The following is a 23,771-nucleotide window of genomic DNA, read 5'->3' as shown; positions in this document are numbered from 1 at the left end:
GGAGGGGAGAAGTAGGGAAAAGAAAAAAGATATAGAACAAACACAACAGCAACAACAAAAAAAACCCTAAATAACTGAAAAAAAAAAGACTTTGGGGGATACACTGGGAGGAAAGACTAGGAGATAATGCAATGTTAGCAATCAGGACATTAAAAAATAAAAAATAAAATAAAATTTAAAACATAACAAACAAAACAAAAAAGAAAAAATGCAAACTTTGGGGGCTAGGACATTCAAGGACCTCAGACGGTTCTCAGGGCATGATGGATTCAGGGATGGAAAGTCTGTGATATTGAAGACTCAAGAGGTGTGAGTCTCTGGGTTGTGGGCCACCAGGGTTTAGGGGACTCAGACCTGGCAACCTCAAATCTGGTTAACAGGGAGCCTTGGAGCACCGCAGTGCAACAGAGCCTTCAGGGATCCCCGCAGCTGGGTGCCAGCCCTATGGGAGAGGTCACAGCCGCAAACTCTAATCTATGTGTCTGAACCCTGCAATTCACTCACTCACTCAGGTCTCTTCTGTGGCTGTATCACCAATCTGACTTCAGGACACCTCCCGCCCTGTAAGCCCCCAGAACGGCCACCTGGGGGCGCCTCTACACTGCAGCCAATTTAATGATGGCAGATCAGTAGCCAGGCCCAGGGGTGTGGCTCCAGCTGGAAATGCCGATAACAGAGTCTAAAACTGAATTTCCCATGCTTCGCAAAATATTCCCCTAATTGGCTTCCATACATCTCCCACCCTGCCAGTCCCTGAAATAGTCTCCTGGTGATGTCTCTTTATTGTGAACAATTTAAGGCTGCTGCAGATTGGCAGCCGGCCTTGGGGACAGGGCTCTTGGCAGAAGCCCTATTATTTGTGTCTGCAATCAACAATTCCCCGCCTTGCAATAAAACTCCCGTTTGTCTCCCCAAATCGGTTTGTAAATGCCTCCTGCCCTGTTAGCCCCCCAATAGCCTGCTCAGGGCTTATCAATTCCCCAGTACCACAGAGCCTCCTGAAATCACCACTGCAGTGCCGGTCCTGTGGCTCCGCCCACCCTAGGAGGGTGTGTCCAGTGCGCAGTCCCCACCGCCGTGTAATAGAGCCTCAATTTTATCTTATACACAATTTTCTCTGTTACCTTCCCACCAAATCTATGTCCAGAGACCTCCTACCCTGCAAAATCCTGAAACAGCCTGATCCTGAAGAATTTCCAACGCTGCCCAACCACTTCTTTGCAGAAGAGAATATCAGGTGTGCTCACTCAGCCACCATCTTGCCCTGCCCCTCTCCATTATTTTTTGAATGCTAGTTTAGCTGGGTAGAGTATTGGGTTGGAAATTTTTTTCTTTTAGTACGTTGACTATATCATACCACTTCCTTCTTCCCTCATGGTTTCAGATGAGAAATGAGCACTTAATCTTATGGAGCTTCCCTTATATGTCATGGTTTTCTTTTTCTCTTGTTGCTTTTAGAATTTTCTCTTTGTTGTGAGCATTGAATAATTTGACAAGTATATGTCTTGGGGTGGGCCTGTTGGGATTTATGGTGTTTGGGGTGCATTGTGCTTTCTGCACATGTAAATCCAACTCTCTCAGTAGTTTTGGGAAGTTTTCAGCCATTATTTCCTGCAACACACTTTCTGTCCCCTTTCCCTTCTCTTCTCCTTCTGGGATGCCTATAATACATATGTTTGTGCATTTTGCATTGTCATTCAGGTCCCTAAGTCCTAGGTGGATTTTTCTATCTTTTTATCGATCAGTTCTACTGTCTGTTTGATTTCAGATGTACTGCCTTCCACATCGCTAATTCTCTACTCTGCCTCTTTTAATCTGCTGCTATTTGCTGAGAGTGTATTTTTGATTTCTTGAACTGTGGTGTTCATCCCCATCATATCTGTTATCTTTTTATTTATGTCTGCAATTTCCTCTCCAAGTGTTTTCTTCATATTGTTAATCTCTCCCTTTACTTCATTAAGTTGGTCTCTAATATATGTTTTGAGATCTTTAATTACCTGTCTGATGTTCAGCTCCCCTTCCTGGTTTTTAGGTTTTTCATTGTAGTTAGCCATGCTTTCCTGATTATTGGTTTGGTTTGTAGTTTTTTGTTGCTGTCTGGTCATCATTTTATCTTGACAGGTTTAATCAGTTCCTTAGCTCATTTGTGTAGTCTTGGGGATTAATTAGTTGTTGTTCTTGCATAAGTGTTATGTCTTCTCTTTGTCACTTTGTTCTTACTCTATTTTCTTGCTGCTGGCTAAGTTCCCTTTGAAGGAAAATAGTACGACCAGGGAAAGCAAAATGTGTAAGAAAAGAAAATGTGTAAATTAGTATTGGTAATAAATGTTAACAGAGCAAGAATGTGAGATCTGGGAAAATGGATATTAGAATCATGTTAGTTGTGTAGAATTATAGCAGTAAGCAGAGTACCTATAATGAGATAGTCAACTGAATATGGGGAGGAATATAGTATGAATTAAAAAGCCAGTGTTTTCATGAGAGAGGGAAAGAGAAAAGAAAGACAATAATATCAAGAGTGGATAAAAGACAGAAAACAGAACAAAGTTATTAGAAATTACAAGTCAGACAATTTGGGGGCCAAAGAAAGGGAGGTGGAATGTAAGAGAGACAGTAGATGAAGGAGGATAGCAAGATGTTGGGGAAAGAGGATATTGTAGGTGGCCAAAATCAATTCACACAGAAACGAGGAAACGGAGGATGAGGAAACACAGCAAATGTGAAACACTTCCTGCAGCACGTATTATATAAATAAAATAAAGTAAAATAAGAAGAAAAAGAGAGAAAAGAAAAGAAAAAGAGAAGAAAAAAGGGGGGTGGGCAAAGAAAAGTGAGGGAAATAAGCAAGAAAAAGAAAAGGAGAAAAAAACTAAATAAACAAAAAAGGACATTTGGGGATAAAATGGGAGAACAGACCAGGAGAAAATACAATATTAGCAACCAAGACAAAAAAGAAAAAAGAAAAAAAAAACCCCAGAAATGCAGAGAGCTAGGATAATCAAGGACCTGAGATGGCCCTCAGGGCATGGTGGATTCAGGGATGGGAAGTCTTTGATATTGCAGACCAAAGGTGTGTGAGTCTCTGGAGCATGGGCCACCATGGTTTAGGGGACACAGATATGGGAACTACGCATCCGGTTAACAGTGGGCCTGGGAGTGCCACAGCACAAAGCCTTCAGGGATTCCCCCAGCTGGGCACCAGCCCTGGCTGGGGGGGTTCCTGCCTGCAAACACTGACCTCTGTGTCAGAAACCCAAAATTCCACCTCTCACAAAAATCTCTTCTGTCACTGTCTCACCAAATCGACATCCAGACACCTCCTTCCCTGCAAGCCCCCAAAAGAGCCTGCTGAGTGCGCCACTGCACTACAAAGAGTTCAGGGACTGCTGCAGCCTGGACGCCAGCCCTAGGGGGAGGGGCTCCAGCCAGAACCTCTGACCTCCGAGTCAGAAACCCAAAATTCCACCTCTCGCAAGAATCTCCTCCATCACTGTCTCACCAAATTGACCTCCAGACACCTCCTGCCCTGCAAGCCCCTGAAACAGCCCGCTCAGGGCTTCAAACTCCCCAGCTCAGCAAAGCCTCCAGGAATCACCACCACTGGGCTGCCAGCCCCAGGGGGAAGGGTCCCATGCTCAACCCCAGCCTCCATGAAAGAGACCCAAAATTCTACCTCTTACATGAATCTCCTCTGTCACCATCCCACCAAATCGATGTACAGACACCTCCTGCCCTGCAAACACCTGAAACAGCCCAGTCCACCAGGACTCCAACCCTACTCAGCTGCTTCTTTGCAGGAGAGATTATAAGGTGCACTCACTCAGATGCCATCTTGCCCTGCCTCTCTATTTCTATTCTTATCTTTCCTATTTTTCTCCTTCAGCTTGGTTTGGGATTAGTTTGCTATTCCTTTTCTAGTTCCTCCAAGTGTGAAGTTAGATCTTCAATGTTAGCTCTTTCTTCCTTTTTTTGTAAGAATTGAGGGCTATAAATTTCCCTCTGACCATTGCCTTTTGATATCCCATAAGATTTTAGATTTTGTGTTCTCCTTTCCATTTATCTCAAGATTTTGCTGAAATACCTTGCAATTTCTTCTTTGACCCACTGATTATTTAAGATTGTGAGTTTAGTCTCTCTGTATTTATGAATTTTCCTTTTTCTATCCATTATTGATTTCCAGCTTCAGTCTGTTATGATCAGAATCAGTATTTTGTATAATTTCTTTATAAATTTATTGACACCTGTCTTGTGACCATACATATGTTCTATCCTGGAAAAGGATCACTGAACAGTTGAGAATGTTGTATCTCCAGTTTTTGTGTGTGTAAAGCTCTATATATGTCTCTTAGGTCTAGTTGATTTATCATATTATTCAAGCTCTCTGTTTCATTATATATCCTTTGTCCAGATGTTTTATCTAATACTGAGAGTGGCATATTGAAGTCTCCAACAATTATTGTAGAGACATCTATTTCTTCCTTCAGTTTTACCAGTGTGTGCCTCATGTATCTTGTGGCTCTCAGGCTTAAATATGTACTAGAGTTATCTCTTCTTGGTGAATCATCCCTTTTGTTAATACATAGTGACTGCCTTCATCCCTTATAACAGTTTTGCATTTAAATTCTATTACGTTTGAAATTAGTATCACTTCTCCACTCTTTTTTGATCACTACTTGTATGGACTATCTTTTCCAACCTTTCACTTTCAACCTAATTTTGTCTTTATATTTGACATGAGTCTCTGGTAGACAGCATATAGATAGTTCATATTTTTTTATATATTCTATCAGTCTATGTCTTTTGACTGGGGAGTTCAAGTCCTTAACATTCAACATTATTACTAAAAAGGCATTATTCATCCATTTTATCATTTTACTTTCCAGTACTATTGTCTATATTTTTACCTTTTAATGTAACTTTCCTAATAATCTTCATTTCTATACTCTTCTCCAAGTCTCTTGCTTTTGTTTTTTCCTTTCAGTCTGCAGCATTCTCTTTAATATCTCTTCTAATTCTGGCCTTTTGGTAGTTTTTCTTTGTGAAGAATTTAAATGTACCCTAAGATTTCAAGAACAGTTTTACCACAGACAGACTTATTGGCTGACAATTTTTCTCTTTCAGTACCTTAAATACATCATACCATTTTTTCTTGCCTCCATGACTCCTAGTGAGAGGTTGGCACTTAATCTTATTGAGGTTCTCTTGTATGTGATGCTTTGCTTTTCTCTTTTTGTTTCAGAATCCTCTTTTTTTAAACAAATGTATTCTATTGATACATATTAATAAAGCCTAAATCCATTCATAGTGAACAATCAGTGGTATTCAGTGTAATCACATACTTGTGCATTCATCATTTCAATCATTCTTAGAGCACATTCATTATTTCAATAATAATAAAAAACAAACAAAACTCATCACCTTTCAATCTCTTATTGTGACTAGTAATGGAAGAAACTGTAGCACTGATGTGGAAAAAGTGGCCATGGTAGTTGCTGAAGGCAGGGAGAGGAAAGAAGAATCCTCTCAAACTCTGATATTTTTCATTCTGAATAGTAGATGTCTCATATTAGGTCTATTTAGATATATTCTGCTTGGGATGCATTGTGCTTCTTGGATATTGATATTTATGTCTTTCATAAGGGTTGGGAAGTTTTCAATCATTATTTCCTCAAATAGTCTTTCTGCCACTTTTCCATTCTCTTCTCCTTCTGGGACACTGGTAACCTGTATGTTCATGCATTACATGTTGTTATTCATTTCCCTGAGGCCCTGTTCCATTTTTCCATTTTTTCTTTCTGAACTCCTGGCTTTTCCAGTTCAGATGCTCTAGCCTCAAAATTACTAATTCTGCCTTCAAACAATTCAAATCTGCTGTTATGTACTTTAATGTATTTTTACTTTCACCCATCATGTCTCTCTTGCCTACAAATTCTGTGACTTTTCTTTGCAGGCTTTCAAATTGTCCGTTATGCTCACCCAGTGTCTTCTTAATATCTTTTATCTCTTTAGTCATATTTTCCTTCAACCCTATGAATTGATTTAGGAGGTTTATGTTATTATCATTGATTAGTTGTCTTAAATTCTATATCTCATAGGATATTTAATTTGTTTCTTTGTATGGGCCATCACTTCCTGTTCTTAGTATGGCTTGTAATTTTTTGCTGATGTCTAGTCATCTGAACATGTTGGTGAATTTACTCTGTTGGCCAATTTCTCTATCTTGCCTAGACTTTTTGTTTTGCATAGCAGATCTTTGAGTTTTGGTTCTACTCATTCTGAGTCCTTAAAATTATCCATCTAAAGTTATCAAAATTGGGTCAGGGACTCACTAATAGGGAAGAGATTTTCTCCCAGGGGTGGGGCTAAAGAGATACCTAAAAGAAATTTTTCTCATTGCAATTTCCTGGCTGGCCAGCATTTGGTGCTTTCCTGAAATTTTGAACAGTGGTTCCTTCAACCAACACTTCTCCATTTTACAAACTGAGCATAGCTGAGTTTCAAAGTGGTCTCTGCTAGCCAAATTCATGGAAGGGAAGCCCTCTCACTCACCCTCCCTCTTCCCTTGTAAGAGTTTACAAGGGGAAAGACACCTGTGTCCTCTCACTCTACTGCAGTGAGCTGAGGGGTTTTGTATCAAGACTTAATTTCTTAAGTGCAGGGAATGGCATCCCTTCCCAACTGCTGTGGGGATTTAGTAACCTACATTTGTTGTTTCAAGTTTTTTGTCTCTTTGTCCTTTGTCCTCCTGGGAGTTACACAGAAGTGTCTTGGTCTACTGATCCACAAAGCAGGTCCCTTGGGCAGCTTTTGGCCCTATCTCTGTTGTTTTTGTGAGATAGATGAGCCCTGCCTGCCTACTCTAACACCATCTTCCAGAACTCTCACTACTGTACTCTTGATCTTTTCAGTTATAGTAAATATCCTTCCAAATCATCCATGTGAATTTAATTCTTCCCTTTCAGCCCTCCTGCATATGTGCACACTGTCTATCATCTCAGCAGAATTATACTATGAAATGTGTTTGATTAATATTCAGTGTAAAATTATTATGACTATGAACACACTTTAAAGTTTAGCAACTTTTAAAATAGCAATTATTCCACCATTCCTGTGACAATGATTATTTGCTGACAGCTTCATATTTTTGTATTTTTTAATATTTTTCTAGTTTCTTAATACAGAACTTACCAATAAATCAACCACCAACTCTCAGTCCAATGCCTGAATCTCCTCAGAATTTTGTTATTCATGTTAAATATAGTGCCATATCTTATTTCTAAGGCTGCTCCAGTCTATTTCGACTACCCTTTTTGTCAAGTTTACAGCTCTAATCCCAAGATCTTTGCTTCTTTTATTCCTTTCCTTGTTTGGGTAGACTGTATCCGATAGCACCCCAGGAAAGAATATATGGGAAGTAAATTTTTTGAGACCTTTTATGTCTGGAATGTCTACTCTCATATTATTTTTAAAATTTTCTACCACTTAACAATTTATGTGAAATTCCATGTCATTAATTACATTTATGATGTTGTGTTACCAACACCATTGTCCATTACAAAATAATTTTCCATCACTCCACATAAAATAAGCAATAACTACAAGCCTTCTTTCCCCCACAGTCCCTTATGATCACTAATCTATTTTCTCTATCTCTGAACTGATTATTTTAAATATTTCGGTGAAAGGAATCCTACATTATTTCAACTTTGTGTCTAGCATAATCTTCCAAGTTTCTATGGCTTAATATTATTCCATTGTATGCTCACACCACATTTTGTTTATCCATTTATCTGTTGATATATACTTGGGTTATTTCCATCATTTGGCAATTATTAAAAATGATGCTATGAATGTTGACATAAAAGTACCTGTTAGAGTCACAGCTTTCAATGCTTTTGGGTAGAAGTGGGTTTGTTGTCAGGTTGTATGGAAATTCTATGCTTAAAATTTTATCAGACCCAAGTATACTGTGTTCCACAGAAAACTCACTCCCATCAGTAATGTAGAAGGCTCCTAATTTCTCTACCTCTTCATCAATATTTAGAATTTTCTGTTATTTTTAAGTAAAATTAATAGCCATCATAACGGGTGTGATGGAGGCAGCTCATTATGATTTTGATTTGCATTTCCCTAATGGCCAATGATGTTGAGTATCTTTTCCATGTGCTTACTAGACATTGCATTTCTTTGGAGAATGTCTATTCAAGACTTTTGCTGCTTTTATAATTGGCTCATTTGTCTTTTTGTTGTTCAATTGAGAATTTCTTTATACATTCTGGACATTAAACTATTACCAGATACATGATTTGAAATTATGTTCTCCCATTCTATAGATTGTCTTTCACTTACTTGATAATGTTCTCTGATGTACAAAGGTTTTAAATATCATGAAGTCCAATTTATCTAATTTTTGTTGCTGTTCCTTGTCCTTTCTGCCCATTATGTTTTCTTCAAAGAGTTCTATGGATATGGACTTAGCTTTATTTAGGTCATTAATCCATTTTGAGTTAAGTTTTGTAAAGTATGTAAAATATTAGAGTCCAACTTTATTTTTTTAAGGTGAATATACAATTCTCCTGGCACCATTCATTGAAGAGACTCTTTTTTCCCCACTGGATGATCTTGACTGCCCCAGTCAAAAATGAATAAACTTTAGATATATGGATTATTTATGAAATCTCAATTTTATTACATAGATCCATATGTTTATACTATGCCATTACCACATTGTTTTGATTATTTAGCTTTGTAGAAAATTTAGAAATTTGGAAAATTTTTTTTTCATCATGGGACATTCATTGCATTTGGTGAATACATTTTAGAGCACTGCTGCACCTCATGGATAATGGTTTACCTTGTAGTTTACACTCTCCCCCAGTCCACCCAGTGGGCCATGGCAGGACATACAATGTCCAGCATTTGTTCCTGCAGTACCAAGCAGGACAACTCCAAGTCCTAAAAATGCCCCCACAACATATCCTTTTCCCTCTCCCTTCCCTCCAAATATGCTTTTATTAACCAAGATTCTTTTGTCTACTGGGGAACCTTGCTGCTCCTTATGAATTTCATGATCGGCCTTTCCATATTTGCAAAAAAGGCTGTTGGAATTTTAATACAGATTAAGTTGAATTTGTAGTTCTTAACAATATTAAATCTTTTAATCCATGAATAAGGAATGTCTCACCACTTACTGAAGTCTTTTAATATTTCTCTTACCAATGTTTGTAGTTATCAGTGTACAAGTCTGAAGTTCTTTGGTTAAATTTACTCTTAGGTATTTTATACTTTTAGAAGTATATATGGAATTGTTTTCTTAACTTCCTTTTTGGATTATCCATTGCTCTTGTATAGAAACACAACTGATTTTTGTATTCTGACCTTGTGCCCCAAAACTTTGATGATTCCTTTTGAGAGGGCTTATTATTTCTTGTGAATTGTTTGATATTTTCCATATATGGTGTATTAGTCAGGATACTCTAGGGAAACAGAATCAACAAGAGATGTCTGTCGATAGTAAGTGATTTTATCAGAGTCTCTCATGTGACTATGGGGATGCACAAGTCCTGGTTCCATCACAGTCCACCCCTTGTCAACTCAGCAATCATACACATTACCTTAAACTATACTTAGTCTCTAAGTAAAAACAATAACAGACATGCATATATATATATGTATTTCCACCTAACAAAGTTCAACTTTCCTGTGTACAACCAGAATTGCATTGATTACATACACAAAAGAATACAAGTTCTTGGGTAATATTCAATCTTATGACATGAAACGAATAAAATTTGGTATATGGTAAGGGAAAAGTTTGGGGAAGAAGACAAAGAAATTCTTTTGTGTATATATACAATAATCATCAAAATTAAACAAGGAAAAAAGATCCATATCCATTACAGTCCTCATTTTTGTAACAGGTCACATGGTCGAATTTCATATTTATCACTACTTTCCTCCACTACCCATTCCCTATTTCCATTACTCTCAGAAAGCCCTTCAGCTGGCCATGGTTCTTTGCTGATGGAAGACCCAAACTTTCCCCTGAGATTCTGGGGCATTGTTTGTCCTGCTTGGATTGGGTTGTTGCTATTTCCATTGACTTTAATCATAGGATATGGCAGTACTAGGAAATGCCATCCTAGAGGATCTCCTATATTCCAGCAAAACTCTTCTTTACCCCCACTATGCAGATACAGTCCTATTTCCCCTTGATAGTCAGGATAAATCACCCCAGCCAGTATAGTAATTCCCTTCATTGGCTTTTGATTCAGAGGTAAGAGGAGCCCAAGTGGCCAGGTGGCAGTTTTAACTTCCAGTTTAATGGAATCATTATTGTGTTCCCTGGTGACAGTACTCCTCCTTCTGGGACTAAAACCTGTAGACCAGCAGAGTTTGAGGTTGCAGGGACAGGAAGCAAAAATTTTCCTAGTGTGTCACAAAGGGTAATAGTGAGTGGTGCCACTCCCATTTCCAGCTTTTGATTCCTGGACCCATGGATCCTGGTTATGGGAGAAACAGCATCGTAGAATGAATGCTGATTTAAAGCATACACAGCCTCCTGGAGAACATTGCCTTAGCCCTGCAAGGTATTGCCATCTAGCTGGCACCATAATTGAATCTTCAAAAGGTCATTCCACCATTCTGTCAACCCAGCTGCTTAAGGGTGATGAGGAACATGGTAAGACCAGTGAATTCCATGGGCATGTGCCCATTCCCACACATCATTTGCTGTGAAATGCATTCCTTGATCAGAAGCCATGCTGTGTGGAATGCCATGGTGGTGGATAAGACATTTAGTGACTCCACAGATGGTAATTTTGGAAGAAGCATTGCATGCAAGAAATGCAATCCCATATCCAGAGTATGTGTGTATTCCAGTTAAAATAAATCGCTGCCCTTTCCATGCTGGAAGTGGTCCAATGTAGTTAGTCTGCCACCAGGTAGCTGCTGGTCATCTCGAGGAATGGTACCATATCAGGGGGCGATTTTGGGTCTCTGCTGCTGGCAGATTGGGCACTCAGCAGTGGATGTAGCCATGTTAGTGTTCGTAAGGGGAAGTCTGTGTTGCTGAGCCCATGCATAACCTCCATCCCTACCTCCATGGCCACTTTGTTTATGAGTCCATTGGGCAATGACAGGAGTGGCTGGGGAAAGAGGCTGAGCATTAGCCACAGAGTAGGTCATCTTATCCACTTGATTATTAAAATCTTCCTCTGCTGAAGTCACCCTCTGGTGAGCATTCACATGGGACACAAATATTTTCATGTTTTTTGCCCACTCAAAAATGTCTATCCACATATCTCTTCCCCAGATCTCTTTGTCACCAATTTTCCAATCGTGTTCCTTCCAATTCCCTGACCATCCAGCCAAACAATTCACAACAGTCAATGAATAAGTATACAAATGCACCCCTGTGTTGGGAGCGGTCAATACGAGTATACACTGAGTTCAGCAATGCCGGCAACATGGCCACCAGAGCAGAGCCCACTTCCTTGTTCTTCTCCCTCCCTGCTCCTTTGTTCTCCATTTCCCGCCACTGCCCAGACTGATAAGATAGTGCGCAGGCACAAGGCCGAAACTAAGGTCTGCCTCCCACCCCGGCGACAGCAACAACCAATCCTTAGCCTCTACTACCTCACTCCCCGCTCCTCCCCCACCCGAGGGTATATATACTTTGCCCCCTTTAATAAAGTTGCAGTTTGATCAGGACCCTGTCTTGCTGTCATTCTTTGTGTCTCTTGTCCCACCATTCTTTCTCGGCAGGTTTCGGGTCTCTGTTGCCGTCCCGTGGGCTGGGGCAGTTTGGCGCCCAGCGTGGGGCCCGACGATTCCCTGTAATCAAGAATAGAACGTCGCTTCACCCAGGAAGGGAGTACTCCCAGCACATCAGCCAACAAAAGGCTCCCAGCGGTGGAAAGGGAACAGCTCTGCACCAACCCATAAATCCTTCAATCATTGGCGGTGGCCAAGCGGGTAAGCGAAATACTCTATTTCGCTTCACTTCTTTGTAATCATGGGACAAGCAAAATCCTCACACTCATTATTTCTTTGCCAAGTAAAGGAGGCACTCAAGACATGAGGAGTTATGGTTAAAAAGAAAAGTTTAACTGAGTTCTTTAAGTTTGTTATCAAAACCTGTCCATGGTTTCCTGAGGAGGGCACAATAGATGAAAAATGTTGAAACAGAGTAGGCAATTGTTTAACTGATTATTACAAAACTTTTGGACCTCAAAGGGTCCCCGTCACCGCCTTTCGCTACTGGCGGCTAGTACAAGATGTACTAGGAATCACCCCCCAACTAAATATAAAGAATTTAGTTATAGAAGGGGAGACTGCTTTAAAATTAAGTTCTCAACCCCCTTCGGGTTGCAGTAAGAGGTCTGAACATCACTCGCAACCCCATCACTCATGCCCAGACTCATTCTTTTTTTTTTTTTTTTTTTTTTTCATATCATTTTTTTTATTGACTTTGTAATAATATTACATTAAAAATATATATGTGAGGTCCCATTCAACCCCACCCCCCCACCCCACCTCTCCCCCCCCCCCCCAGCAACACTCGTTCCCATCATCATGACACATCCATTGGATTTGGTAAGTACATCTTTGGGCACCTCTGCACCTCATAGTCAATGGTCCACATCATGGCCCATACTCTCCTCCATTCCATCCAGTGGGCCCTGTGAGGATTTACAATGTCCGGTGATTGCCTCTGAAGCACCATCCAGGGCAGCTCCATGTCCCAAAGCCTCCACCTCTCATCTCTTCCTGCCTTTCCCCATACCCATCAGCCACCATGTCCACTTTTCCCAATCCAATGCCACCTCTTCTATGTGGACATTGGATTGGTTGTGTCCATTGCACCTCTATGTCAAGAGGAGGCTCAGATTCCACATGGATGCTGGATGCAATCCTCCCACTTTCAGTTGTAATCACTCTAGGCTCCATGGTGTGGTGGTTGTCCTTCTTCAACTCCATCTTAGCTGAGTGTGGTAAGTCCAATAAATCAGATTGTAGGTGCTGGAGTCTGTTGAGGCTCAGGACCTGGCTATCACATTGTCAGTCCAGAGACTCAAATCCCCTAAATATATCTTAAACCCCAACGTTAACTGCACCTCCAGCACATTAGCATGAACAGACTCATTCTTTAGCTTAATTTCCTTTGACAATAAACCCCCTGATATTAAAGATATTATTACGGAAGGAAAAACTGTCCTGGAAGGAAAAACTGCCCTTAAATCACAATCACCTTCCCGCCCTGCCTCATGTTGCAGCGGCTGAGACAAGGAAAATAGAAACCAGGGTGGGGAAAGTACAAAAGAGAATAACCCTGAGAGTTCTGATTCACCCGTTAGCCTCATCTCTTTCGAAAATGAGTCGCTAATCCCTACTGCCTCCTCTCTCACTAATATTAAGCAGGGGCCAGAATAACCCTTTTCAAAGTTTGTAGGCAAATTGTGCACGGCTGCAGAAAAACTGTTTGGGGATACCAACACAGAAACAGACTTTGTTAAGCAAATTGCCTTTGTAAATGCAAATGCGGGTTATCAGGCCGCAGTTAGATCTTATAGAAAGTAGGAGAACTTGTCTGCTTACTTCAGGCTTTGTTCTGAAATTGGCCCCGCCTATCAACAAGGCGAGCCACAAGCCCCAAAATCCAAACAAGCTTATAAGGCAATCAGCTTTCTTCCCGCAAATGCCAATCCTTTCACAACTCCCTACTATCTACATGACAATGTAGCTCTGGGCTAGTGAAGGCGAATATAGTTAATCCACTGGTCTGAGAGAAAAACGTGGCAACATTTGTGTTTTGTTTTATTTCCATGCTAATTCTGATTGGGCTTATTTAACCAAGATAATAAAATGAGTACAAAATTTTTATCAAGGTCTAAAAGGAATTTTCAGTTTTAAATCAATAATTATCTCCAGAACTTCAAGTCTCAGTATAGTCTTACAGTAATTCTCCAAAAATGTGTGCTAATGGTCTGCCTAACTGCTGCTCAAGTTATTTTAACTGATTGCTGATAACTAATAAAAATGTTTCCAAGCACAAGCTTTCATATTACAGGCAACATGAAGTTCAGGGGAAATCTTGAAGGGTATAATCTATAATATGCTATATGGCAGAGGATTTGGAAGCAGCTATACCAAGAAAGTAAAGAATTATGAGTCGATTGTAAATAAATTGTATGTTTCTGTTAATGTGTAGTAATTGTTCTGTGTTTGTCTGTCTGTTCATTCAATGTCGATGTATATTGTGATACCTCCTGATGGTAAATATAAATTACTAGAAATTTTTAAAAGAGCTCTATTCAAATGGCCAAAAATTAAATAAGCGCTTACATTAATACTTAAGTTTATTATATTAATACATAGGTTTGAATGTTAATAAGATATCTACAATAATAGAAATTGTAAGTCTTGATTGACAAGATTAACTGTACGTCTTCATAAAAGGTTGTTCTTGCCCAGATTAAAATGAATAACTTATTTTTCTTCACAGGATAATATAAAGAATGTAAAGCTTAAATGAATATTAAAAAGGTTAAAAGTTTGTGAAAATGCTAACTGAAATGTAATAAGTTTTGCAAAAAGGCGTATTTTGTCCTAAAGTAGAATGGCTAATTTTTCATAAACTCTTGAAACTTAATTTGCATGTGGCAAGTTGTAAAAGGTATTGTGATAACTTTAAGTAAGGAAATGTGTTCTGTAAAGATAAAATTTGTCTTCAATAGTCTATATGGTTATAAATAATTATAAAAGGTTTAATAAAGCATTGTTTACATTAAGGTATTTAAAAGGCTAATTCCAAAAGGTCATTCTTAAATATATATAAAACTGAATTGATGATAATAATAATAAGAGGTGGTTTTGTGACAGGAAGGATTAGCAGCGGCCAGCCTACCCTGCCAACTTGCTTCTGGGAGGCTGTTTCTGGTATTGCATGCTGCTAAGTATTTAGAGAGGAGTTCATTGTTTTGACAAGCTTGTTTAGTGTTCACAGTATTATAAGAAATTTGCTTGATGGCTTTGTGTGTAGACTGTGTGGAGTTTGTTTTTATTATTAAAGGAACAGAAAGTGATTTTGTCCTGAGATAAAATAATTAAGTATTAGAAAGAGTGGAGTATGGAACGAAGCCTGAGTAAATGCTGAAACTGCAGAAGGTTAGTAGAAAAGGAATTTTTACAGTTAAAGTTAAATAAAATTTAATGAGTCTATCTGTAAAATTTTACAGGCTTTGGTGTCGGGTAGTATGCTGATGCAAAGTTAAAAATTTTTGTTCTTAAGGCCTCTCACCATTGATCTGTTTTGGTGGAAGTTCTTGTCCTCAGTCAGTATACAAAGAAAGTCTGTCTTGTGTTTCTTGTGCTTATCATTTCCTAGGTGTTCCAAGAAGGAAAGCTTTATATCTTAGAGGAGCATAGCGTTCAAGGCTGCTTTCTCAGGGCCTGGTCCTGGGCAGTAGCCTTTTATTCCAAACTAATTATAAGAGATTTGTTCTTTTACCTTGAAAGAAAAATTAAAGTAATAATTAAGTTCATTTGATATGTTATAAGTCAAATAGAGGGTGTTTTAAAGTGTTATAAAATTAACAAGTTTTTTCTTTCCTTTAACCCTCTGTTAATTAAAGTTGTCTGAGTGAAAGTTTTCTATGGATGCTTGAGAGTGTGTAAAGTTACCAATATTTCAGCATAATATCAATAAAAAAAAAGGGGTACAATGTGGTTGATTGTGGTTTTGATTATTGTGGAAGAGTATGTGTCATGGAAACAACCTCTTATCATAGATTAAAGTAACAACACTGGTGTGCAGCAATCCCAAATACTGCTACTTTGTTGCAAAAAGTTAAAGTCTAGCTGTATGGCTATCACTTTGTTTTGAAACTTGCTGGGACTTTCTTTAGTGTCGTCTTAGACAAATCAAGCCGGCTGCATTCCTCTATCTGTAAAAAACCCAACAATGAACTTTTGCGGTGCTTTTCAGGGCTGTGTGCATAGCCCAACCATCCTGTACAGTATTTACTGATAGTAATAGTAATAGAAGGGCAGCATACGTTACTTTTCAAAAAGAACAGGTTTAGCCAACTCCTTATTCATCTGCTCAATGCACAGAGCTTTGAGCCATCATTAAAGTTTTACAAATGTTTTAAGAGCCCTTGAATATTGTCTCTGATTCTGAATATGTATGCCTTACTGTCAAGCATATTGAAACAGCTCATATCTTTGCTACTGATGAGTTATCTCAACTTTGCGCTGACTTGCAACATCTCATTAGGTTAAAATCTATTTACATTATTCATATATCTCTCATGCCTCTTTGCCTAGTCCTATGACATCAAATAATGCTCGAGCTGATTTATTGGTAAGGTGTTTACAAAGTGCTCATAATTGCCATGCTTTAACTCATATTAATGCTAAAGGCCTGTGAAATAAATATCAAAAGTTAACAAGACTACAGGCACAAGGAATTATCTGTACCTGTCCCACCTGTGGACCCTTAACTACAGTGTCTTTTCAGGCTGGGACTAATCCCAGAGGCCTGACTCCTAATCAATTATGGCAAATGGATGTTACTCACATACCATCCCTTAGTAAACTACAATCTGTTCACGTTTAGATTGACACTTATTCTCATTTTATGTGGGCTACTGCTCAAAGTAGGGAACAGTTTCATCATGTTCACTCACACCTCTGGTCTGCTTTTGCTGTAATGGGATGTCCTCTGAAAATTAAAACTGATAATGGACCTTCTTACATTAGTAAATCCTTTGAATCTTTCTGTTTAAAATATGGTATTGAACATGATACCAGCATTCCTTATAATCCTACAGGTCAAGTCATAATTGAATGCAGCCATCATACCCTAAAAACTATGCTTTTAAAACAAAAAGGGGGAGATGATGGTATTATAACACCAAAAGATCAATTAGCAAAAGCTTTATTTACTTTACATTCTCTTAATGTTTATAATTCATTAACACCTGCGGAATGTCACTTAGAAAATGTCAAACATCTACAGTAGGCACAGGAAATGAAGATCAACCAATATTCTAGAAAGATATTTTAAGCAATGAATGGGAAAAAAGGCAGGATTAAAGTAAGGGGGTGAGGCTATGCTCTTATCATTTCAGAAAATGGAGAACAAATTTAGTTATCTGCGAAAAGGATTAAGCTCCAGAATGAAGAGATGGAGTCTTCTACAACTTCTGATGATGGTGATCGTAAGTAATGAGGAAGCTGCCAGTAATTACACTTATTAGGCCTATGTACCTAACCCCCCATTACTTAGAGTGTTAACCTGGAAAAGTCCATTCTTTAATATATATCTGAATAAAACCCATATATTCCCTATACCAATTGATAATCGATTGCCAATTAAACCCTATTAAGAAAAAGAATCGATAATCTCATATTACCATTTGATTATCAACACTTATGCATTGGTAATCATCCTTCCTGTATGTATGTTAAAAATCAGGCCATAGCTATCTTCAAAAATAATAATACTCAGTTTATTGTGACTTTATTTCCCTCTTACGATTTAATCATGACTAAAAATCCTACTTATGATTGTCCGCAAAAAGACAGTAGGGATAAAGAAGGATGGCAAGAATGCCATATAGGAAGAAAATCTGTCATTTTTAGTGATTCCTATGGAATAGTGTGGGAAAGTGCCCCTATGGGGAGTCCCATTGAATATAATGACAGATTTATTTGGCACGGTCTAAATAGTAAAGGACAACAAAAAATAATTTTTACTAAAAATAATAGTGTTTGGAAACAGAAAGGGAAATGAATCCCTTCTCCATGGTGTAATATCACATCTATACGCAAGCATAAGTATCTGTGGAAAGTTTTTCTAGGAATAGCTCCTACTATAGAATGGATTGGGAATAATAGTAAAAATAGTCAATATCTGCATTTAAATCAAATTCATCTTCAGGCATGTGTAAGAAATCCTTATGTGTTTGTGGCTGGAAAATTACTATAACCCAAAAATGTACTATTCTATAAAAATGAGGCCTTGCATCCTAGTAGCCATTACCCCACAACTAACATACTATGGAGAAGGCAAACTAAAAAATTTTACTATCCCCATCTGTGTCAAAGAGAGCCGCCTTCCTCCCTATATTGGTAAAAAATTAGCCTCACAGGTTCAGTCATTGCAGCTGCCACAGCACGTGGTGCTCTTGGTCATGGCCTCATCAGCTTGCAATACTTTGAACAACGACAAATTAGCCTAGAATCCAGTGCGCAGTCTCTTTATGCAGCAGCAACTAACATCCCTCGCCCAAGTAGCTTTACAAAACCGCAAGGCCCTTGACTTACAGCTGAAAAAGGGGGAACCTGCCTTTTTCCCAGGAAGAATGTTGCTACTATATAAATAAATCTGGTATTGTTGAGCAAAATGTTAAAATACGAGAATTGCGGGAAGGGATACTGCCCTCCCAGTCATCCTCCTCCCCGATGTTAGTGTTATTAATGGAACTGAACCTGTACCTATCCCCAGCATGGACTACATTGCCGGCCACTCTAGAAGAGCTGTGCAACTTATCCCACTTTTTGTTACCTTAGGCATTTCTGGAGCCCTAGCCACTGGTACTGCAGGGTTAGGACTCTCTCTCTTACCCAATATACAAAATTATCTAAGCAATTAATGATGTCCAGGCTTTGTCGAGCACTATACAAGATATTCAAGATCAAATAGACTCTCTAGCTGAGGTAGTGTTACAGAACAGAAGAGGGTTAAAGCTGCTTAGAGCAGAACGTGGAGGAATATGTCTAGCTCTGCAGGAACAGTGCTGCTTTTGTGCCAACAAGTCTGGCATTGTTCGAAATAAAGTTAAAAGGCTTCAAGTGCAACATTCTTAATACCCCATAATAATACAAAATGGCTGTGTTCCTCCACCGGCCTCACCCCACGTCTTAGCGTCCAAGCCCTCAACACCACCCGTGAAACCTGCATGCTTGCTATTATACTCCCCTGCATTTATTTTTATAATGATAACCACTTCTTTAACTCCTGGCAGCGCCACCTCCTACCAGCCTATGTACAAAAAAGAGAAATCATCACTACCATCACAATCGCTTCACTTTTAGGTCTCGCTGGAGCTGGTACTGGAGTAGCAGCCCTAACTACACAACAAACTTCTTTCTCCTCTATCAGGCGAGCCGTCGATGAAGATATAGCCCGCATTGAAACCTCCATTTCCCATCTAGAAAAGTCCCTAAATTCATTATCTGAGGTTGTCCTCCAAAACCGCAGAGGGCTCCTCTTCCTTAAGGAGGGAGGGATTTATGTGGCATTAGGAGAGGAATGCTGCTTTTATGCTAATCATTCCGACCTTAGGAGAGGAATGCTGCTTTTGTGCTAATCATTCCGACCTTATTAGAAATAACATGGCTCAGCTCAGAAATGGACTAGCAAAGTGTAATAAAGAGAAGCCCAAGGAAACTTCTCCTGGGGATTCAATGGAATCCTTCCTTACATCCTCCCTATACTAGGCCCATTACTAACCATACTCCTTGCAATATCTTTCAGGCCTTGGGCCATAAAAAGAATCATTCAGTTAGTTAAGGACCAAATTGACTCCGCTCTCGGTAAGCCTATCCAGGTGCATTACCACCGGCTCTACCTCGCTGACCAGGGTGTGTCTATGGACCATCCAGACTGCCTCCCCTCCTGGATGAACTCTCCCCACCAATAAGCTGCTGAGTGCCAGGCACAGCACTGCAGGAGACAGTTAGAGGTAAGCACAACCTAACTGATCTCTGAGAAGTATGCCTCATTGTTACAGGGGTACGCTCTGTTTGCTAAGGCCACTAGGCAGGGTGCTTCGACCACATTCAGCCTGCATAGACAGGTGGGATGCGTCGATAGCATTCTGACTGCTCAGGGAGCTGGGCTGGCTAGCCAATGACGGGCAACTGAACCGACCTAACAGTCAACCTAAGACAGGGACATGGCCTTTTGCTGCCATGCCTCCCCATGACGGGTAAGACTGGTCACATGTGTGAGTGAGCTGAAACGGCTCACCGGGTATGGTTCTGACCTAAATCAGGCACAGCCCCCCTCATTTCATTGGCCTCCACTGCACAATCTATAATACCCCTTCCCGAAAAAATCAGAGCCGTCTACATCAGGGAAATGAGGCCTCTACTTCCCTCAGCTAGCCGTACAAAAAATACTGTGCTAATAAAAAAAAAAGGGAGGAGATGTTGGGAGTGGTCAATACGAGTATACACTGAGTTCAGCAATGCCGGCAACATGGCCACCAGAGCAGAGCCCACTTCCTTGTTCTTCTCCCTCCCTGCTCCTTTGTTCTCCGTTTCCCGCCACTGCCCAGACTGATAAGATAGTGCACAGGCGCAAGGCCGAAACTAAGGTCTGCCTCCCACCCCGGCGACAGCAACAACCAATCCTTAGCCTCTACTACCTCACTCCCCGCTCCTCCCCCACCCGAGGGTATATATACTTTGCCCCCTTTAATAAAGTTGCAGTTTGATCAGGACCCTGTCTTGCTGTCATTCTTTGTGTCTCTTGTCCCACCATTCTTTCTCGGCAGGTTTCGGGTCTCCGTTGCCGTCCCACGGGCCAGGGCCATTTCTTCTTCCAAGCAAAATGAACAACTAGGTTTACTGTTTGAAGTTCTGTACACTGGGAGGATTTGCCCTCACCATTGTCCTTCAGGTATGTCCCAGAAAGGGGCTGCAGGGCTACAACTATCCACTTTTTGGTGGTATCTGCATATCATGCAGCACCATCTGTAAACCAGGCCCAAGTTTTCTCTTCCTCAGTCAACTGATTGTAAGGAACTCCCCAAGAGGCCAAAGCTGTGGTCTTGGAAAGGGAAGGTAATATGGCATGGCCGGTGACCAAGGACATTTGGGTTACTTCCTCATGTGACTTACTTGTGCCTTAAGGACTGGCTTGAGCACTGCAGCAGTTTGATATGACTATGAATTCCAAAAATAGATATTGGATTATGTTTGTAATCTTTGTACCTGGGCATGATTAAGTTATGATTAGGGCTTTGATTGGGCCACATTATTATGGCATTGAGTCCTCACCCCTTGGTGGGTGGGGATTCACAGATAAAAGGCATGGCAAAGGACAGAGTTGTAGGCTTTGGATGTTGGAGTTTTAATGTTGGAGTTTGATGGTGAAGCCTTAAGCTGGAGCCCAGGGATGTAAGCTCACAGAGGAAAAAGTCAGCCCCAGGAAGAAAAGAACCCTGAGTCCAGGAAGAAGGAAGCCCTGGGAAGAAAGGAACATTGAACCCAGAGAAAAGCAAGATCCTAGAGGGGAGGAACCCAGGAAGCCTGAACCCTACAGCCATTGGCAGTCATCCTGCTCCAATACATGAAAATAGACTGGTGAAGAAAGTAAGTTGTGCTTTACAACCTGGTATCTATAAGCTCCTACCCCAAATAAATACCCTATATAAAAACCAAACAATTTCTGGTATTTTGCATGAACACCACTTTGGCTGACTAATACAGAATTTGGTACCATGGAGTGGGGAAGTGCTTTTGCAATTACCAAAATGCTGGAAGGGATAAGATGTATTGTTTGAAGGAATTGTGAGATGCTTGAAAGAAAGGACCTACAGTGCTTTGAAGAGAGTGTTGATAGTAACATGGATGCAAAAAAGACTTTTTATGATGCCTTAAAAGTAAATGGTGAAACTATTATTGGGATCTGGAGGAAAGGCAATCTGTGTTTTAAAGTTGCAGAGAACTTAACAAGATTAACTTGTGGTGTTTTATGTAAGGTAGAATTTGAAAATGGCAAGCTTGAACATTTAGCTAAAGAAATTTCCAAAGTAAACCTGGAGAATGCAGTTTGGCTTCTGCTTGCAGCTTATAGTAAAATGCTAGGTAAGAGAGATATGCTGAAGACTAAACTGTCAGGCACAAAGAAAACAGAAAATTCTGGAAATTCCAAGGCTCTGGAAATCAAGCTCCCGGATGAAATTGCCCCATTAGAGGACTTAACTAAACTGGTATCAGGTTTGAAGATGCAGTTATCTAGGAAAGACTTATGGAAAGTCTTGATGATCACTGTCTGATAGCTTGGGCCCCTGCTTCCTGCATGCCAAACCAACAAACTTTTTGAGAGCGGTATAAGAAGAAAACCACTTTCAGCCTGGAATAAAAGGGACATAGAAAGGAGGGATTGAAGGGGAAACATCTTTAAGAGGAAAAGCATGGAAGTGAGATCTCAAATTAAGACATCACCCTTGGGCCAAGAGTGGAACCCCACCACCCATGTGTACAGAGAGGGTGAGTTTGCACTAGCAGTTGAAGAGGATGGATGTTCCCACCCAATATTCTGGGAGAGTTTTGCCACCCCAGGATGCAGAGAGGGTGGAGCACATTCCCCAAGGATTATAGTGGTAAAGGTCAGCACTTCAAGGTCTGAGGGTGGTGGACCTGTCTCCCATGGATTAGGGAAGGCCATGTGGTCAACTCGTTGCTCTGACACAGTTGAGCCTGTATGCCAAAAGTTAGGGGGAATATTGTCTCCACATCACTATACCAAGGGTTTAAGACTCTAACCCAAAGCTTGGGTAAGGTGTGACAATCACCCCAACACTCTTGGGCAGTGAGGTCTGGATTTTGGTAGACACCCAGATGCTTGATGAAGGTGGAAACAAGAAAATGGCTGTTGGGCAAGCATGTGGAAAGGGTGTGTTCTCATAAGGCTCCAAGAAGAAACCATCATCTTAAGAATGACTTTTGAACTGAAATAGAATGGAGGATGCCATGCAGGTTTACTGAGCTGTAGAGGACCCTTGACTCATGTTTCCCTCCCAATTTTTCCTTATTGTAATGAAAGTGTTTATCCATGTGTATATTGGAAAGAGATAAATTGTTTTGTAAGTTTCAGAGGTCTATAGCTGACAGGATTTTGTCCCAAAACAAACTGTATTTATTTAAGTGGATTGTGATATGATTCAGTACTTGCATTGTTACTGATCTGTGGGTTTTAAAAAAAATATTGTAATATCTTTTTGGAATTCAGAGAGTGGAGTGTAGCAGTTTGATATGGTTATGAATTCCAAAAATAGTTATTGGGTTATGTTTGTAATCTGGTCTGTACCTGGGTGTGGTTAAGTTGTGATTAGAGCTTTGATTGTGCTTTGTCACTATGGTGTTGAGTGCTCACCCCTAGGGACCCCACATCTAGGAGTGGGGACTCACAGATAAAAGGCATGGCAAAGGAAAGTTGAGGGTTTTTGATGCTGAAGTTTTGATGTTGGAGTTTGATGCTGAAGTCTTAAGCTGGAGCCCTGGGTAGTAGTAAGTTCACAGAGGAAAGAGAAGCCAGTCCCAGGAGGAGAGGATCCCTGAGCCCAGGAAGAAGTAAGCCCTGAGAAGAAAGGAAACTTGAACCCAGAGAGAATCAAGACCCTAAAAGGAAAGAACTCAGGAAGTATGAACCCCCAGAGCCATTGGCAGGCATATTACACACATGTGAAAATAGCCTTTGGTGAGGGAAGTAAATTGTGTTTTATGGCCTGGTATCTGTAATCTCCTACCCCAAATAAGTATCCCTTATAGAAACAAACCAATTTCTGCTTTTTGCATCAGAACTCTTTTGGCTGGCTGATACAAGCCCTATCTCATATATACCACTTCCACTTTATTATGGAGTGCTGCTGTGCATGCCCAACTTTATGGTTTGGTGGGTCAGACAATACCTAGCTCACAAGAGGCAACTCAGGTTTCATGGTAACTTAATGGCTCATGGATAAGCATTC

The sequence above is a fragment of the Dasypus novemcinctus genome, chromosome 2, assembly GCF_030445035.2.
Source record: "Dasypus novemcinctus isolate mDasNov1 chromosome 2, mDasNov1.1.hap2, whole genome shotgun sequence".
Taxonomy (NCBI): domain Eukaryota; kingdom Metazoa; phylum Chordata; class Mammalia; order Cingulata; family Dasypodidae; genus Dasypus; species Dasypus novemcinctus.
This window is presented reverse-complemented; position numbering follows the sequence as displayed.